Source organism: Medicago sativa, chromosome 5 (genome assembly GCF_051527215.1).
Source record: "Medicago sativa cultivar Bolivia chromosome 5, Bolivia_mono, whole genome shotgun sequence".
Lineage (NCBI taxonomy): Eukaryota > Viridiplantae > Streptophyta > Magnoliopsida > Fabales > Fabaceae > Medicago > Medicago sativa.
Genome location: NC_140753.1, coordinates 59,251,422 through 59,255,998, shown reverse-complemented (window position 1 = coordinate 59,255,998; position 4,577 = coordinate 59,251,422). Strand labels below are relative to the sequence as shown.

The 4,577-nt window shown below is 29.3% G+C and overlaps 1 long non-coding RNA gene across 2 annotated transcripts; it reads right to left on the bottom strand.

Moving 5' to 3' along the window:
• Nucleotides 1-1,652: 1,652 nt before the first annotated feature.
• LOC146923566 (uncharacterized) lies at nucleotides 1,653-4,104 on the bottom strand. Of its 2 annotated transcripts, none has more exons than XR_015009785.1 (2): nucleotides 3,899-4,104; nucleotides 1,653-3,468 (listed from the first exon to the last, which is right to left on the bottom strand). It is a non-coding gene; the product is annotated as an uncharacterized LOC146923566 (long non-coding RNA). The 2 variants fall into 2 exon arrangements; XR_015009786.1 differs by having other exon boundaries at nucleotides 1,653-3,465.
• Nucleotides 4,105-4,577: the final 473 nt, after the last annotated feature.

The following is a 4,577-nucleotide window of genomic DNA, read 5'->3' as shown; positions in this document are numbered from 1 at the left end:
ATATTGAAAACAATAATATTTAAACATCTAAACATATGATTTTCTATATATTTGTGTCTTTGATAAATGACCAAGGACAATCATTATCATTTTTCTTTATTAAGGAGTAGGTATTATTCATTACCCAGTGTTTCTAAGGATGCTTCTATCGTTCATTATACAATTACATGATGGTGAAAAACACGTACCTGATGATAATGACACATCAAAATCAAACAACCAAAAATGTACTGTGAATTGCAATGAACAGGCAACATAGTAAGCAAGCAAGCATAGCACAGCACCATTTACATCGAAGAAATTAGTAAATTAAAGCGTGCATGTGTGCGTGGAAACAAGTTTGTGTATATTCATCTGGCACAAGTTTTGCTTTTATTTGCTGTTTTGGAATAAAGTAACCGACATACACACGCACTGCATCTGCATGCACCACCACTACACAACAATCAATGCTGTCACCCATAGTTCTAATCTAAGTATGACTTCAGAACCAACAAATCCCCCAGTCTGAGCCTCACATATATTAATATCAGCCTTTTTCATGAGTAAGAAATAAAGAATATTGTACTAGGTAAACTTTAAGATCAATATTAACATCATTGTTTCATTGGTATTCATAGGCTTAATTGCATGTTTGATCCTTTTGTTTATTTTAGATTTTAGGTTGGTTCCTTATGTTTTAGAAATTTTAAGTTACTCTCTTACGTTTTAAAGGTTTTAAGTTTGTCTAAAACGTTACTTATTTTGGAATAAGTTAGTCCCTTCTGCGACGTGATATTCAATTTAATAAAACAAAAATATTAAAAAAAGTTTTAAAATTGATTTTTTAAATAAGTTAAATTTCATCACTCATATTGTCGACCCAAATCTTTAAACAGACAAGTAACGAAAGAGAATAACTTATTATAATATGAGTAACGTTTTGAATCAATTTGAAACTTTTAAGACACAAGGGACTAAACATACAATTAAACCGTATTTATAATGTTAAGACATTCTTTTTTATATTGTATATTACTTTCTCCGATAAAAAACATTTGAGTCAATAAAAATTGATATATCTGGTTAAAACATCGGACCACGTACGTTAACTTTTGTTGACGAAAATGTATTTTATAAATAGGACTGAATGAAGTAACTAATAATGAGAGTCTTGAACATTAAGTATTTTTTTTTGAGCAAATTGAACATTAAGTATTAATAAGTGGAGAATTATAGATTCAAATCAACGCCCCAACACATTATACTTGCATGATTGAGTTTAAAATTTGTTGAACATTTGAGAGGTATAACATTGTAAACAATACAATGTGACTGTTCCCTCAAAAAAAAAATACAATGTGACTGTTGCCTAGTATAATAAATAACATAGAATTTTAAAGTTTACCTACCTTATTGGATGATCTCAAATACTCGAAAGGATTTATTATGAATGAATGGATGTAAAAGTACCCTTTTTTTTCCAAGCCCCCTCACATGTTTGAGGCACTGTTGCACTATTACGTGTATGTACAAATTAAAAAAATTAGAAGGTAGAAGTTTTGTTCAATTTTGACTCAGTGGTTGGTTATAAATAGCAGAGATGTCAAAAGAGTGTGACATTAAGCAAACTTGACATGAATGAATTTCCCACATGTATACAAAGTACTATATTTCATAACATTTCGCAAGAATAATAAATATGTATTTTACCAAGTAAGAAAATAATTCATACACAATATAATACCATGGTTTCAAATTGCTCGACCGCAATATTAGAGTTTTTAAAAGGATCATAAATATTAGAGTTGAAATAGAAACGAGATTTTAAGTGAAAATATGAGATTTGAGTTATAAAATAAATAAAAAATTACAATATTTGGTGCTCTTAAAATAAATTCACACCAAATAGTATGTTAGTGTGAATATACTCCTGGTCTTGAACACAAGCAAGGATCTAGCTTAGCTAGCTACCCCTGCCAGAAACATTGGCTCATTGATTGTGCTTGTAATACCTTTTTGCAATGTGTACTAAGTAATCATGCAAAAACAACACCATTCACTAGCTAGAAATATAATATTAGTACCACCAAATTAATCATTGGTCTAACCTCGCTACATCACTTACACACAAGATGACAGGAGGGAATATCAACCTAACTTATAGCTAGGGATCATCGTGCTCCAAATTTTAATCTATGGGGATGTAACTCAAATTGCAAACAAAATAGACACTCTTTAAGAATAAAAAATAAATAAAATTTACTGGAAAAGACCAACATGATAAAAGTCATTACATTACATAATAATTTATTATAATCAAATCCCTTCAAAAAAAATTATAATTAATTATTAATAAATTTTTGCTCATCATTAATACACCACTTTTTCCAGAGTATTTGATAGGATTCTCAATCATGAACTCTAGTTAAATGGAAAAGATGGAGTAATAATACACCAAAGTTTAGATACAAAACTGATCTACATATATTATAATTACACCAACAATTAATTACACCCTTAAAATCATTACATTATAATTACACCAACAATTAATTACACCCTTAAAATCATTACATACGAGTTAAATTGTTAATCTTTCAATCCATTAGGTTTATAATAGAATTCAACAGAACTGTATGTTAACAAAAATTTGGAATATGCATGATTTTGTTTTTATTCTTCAAGGTCCTTCATTACCCAGCCTTGAACCAAGGCATAATTTATATACCCCTAACCAAAAGACCAGTTGGGAGCATATGTATGCATGAAATGTTATTATTGAGAAGGAAAAGGAGAAACTCAAATTAAAGAATATATAAGATGATAGTAATAATCTTATAAAGAGAAAAAGGGAGCTCCCTTCAGTCCAAGCAAAGAAGAAAAGGAAGAAATTCACCTCCTGCATCATTCACACATTCACAATAGCATTCCCATAATTGTCTATTGTGTTTGAATCAATGAGTCAGCAGGTAATTCAAACCCCTTACCCTTCCATGAGTGGACTGAAGGAAGCTCTCTTCATCAATTCCTAATAATTAATTAATAATAGTCTTCAATAATATTAATCCAAACCCAGAATTTTAATTCAAAATTAAACAGATCTAAGCAAATATCATTGAAAAAGACTTGAAAAAGCATTCAAACAAAGAACCCTAACCCTAAATCTTAAAAACTACATTCAGAACAAAATTATGAGATTTTCTCACTAACATCTCCCTTCACCAAAGTAGGAATCAAAACCCCTTTATTCCCATGTGCCATTCAAGAAATACATGCATCTACTAACCCTAAATTATGAACATGGTTAAGCCAAATAACAATCATATCATAATTTAAATCAAATTAAAAAGTCAACTTAGGGCTTAAAATCTAAATAACAAATTATATAAATCAAATCAAGTGCATCTTAAACTTAATTTAAAGATTTACCATCTCATAAAGTCATGAATCCAAAGCTTCAACTAAAGGATGATATCAACAGAACTGCTGAAAAGAAGTGAGAACAACATGATTGGATAAATAAGAAAATATGTTAAATATGTTAAATCAAATCAAATCAAATCAAATAAGAAACAGTTCAAATTAAATTTAAGAGATGGTTAAAGGGGAAAGGAAAGGAGAAGAGTTGAGATGAAGGGTCATATGAAAAAATCAGTGAATAGAGAAGAAGTATTATAAGCAAAATATTAGAGTGAGAGAGAAAGCAGTGTCACTGTCTTCATTAGAGTCAGAGAAAAGAAAGCGATTGAAAAACTTAATAACCACACAAATCTGGCAAAAGCACTGTTTTCCAAAAGAAATCAAAACAAAGGTAAGCAAAGATCAACTTTTTCTTTTCCCAGCCAGCAAGGGAATTTTCTTTTGTAGAGTCATAAACAAGATATAAGAGAAACAAAACTAGAATTGTATTTCTTACTTGTTTCTACAATTCCTTATAACAAAATCAATCAACCCTTAAACTGAAAGAGACCATTACCACACTCACACACAATCCAACCTATATACTGTTCAAGTAGTGCAGAGAAAGAGAGAAAAAAAAAATGGATAGTGGGATGAAAGGTGGGGTTTCTTGTTTCCACTTTAGTTCATTCATTCTCTCTCATCTTTTCTGCCACTCAACTGTAGTACAGTACTAGTATTTTCTATTACACTCTACTGTGACTACACATTATCTTTTCTTTAAGAAAAATAATATTATTTTCTTCATCTAGATTTCTTAAGAATTCATTCTATGGTGTTGCCAAAATATCAAAAAAAAAATATTGGTTTTTGATTTTGTAAAAAGAATTTTCCTTCACCAAAGTTATTAAATAACGAGGGTTGAGTACGATCAAGTCGCTTTTTATAAGATGTTTTAAGACACTGTTTGAAAGTTGTGCAAAATAGATTATCAATCATCCCGCCTCTAGGATAAAAACAAATTCAGCTACAACTATGTATTAGAATATTTCAGATTGTGTATCAAAATATTTTTTATTGTTTTATTCGAAAATGTTAAATTAAATAAATAATAATATAAACATTATATTATCAGAAAGTGTTTTCTTAATCACTAAATTTTGTTAAAATATTTTGGTAAAAATTTGAGATATTTT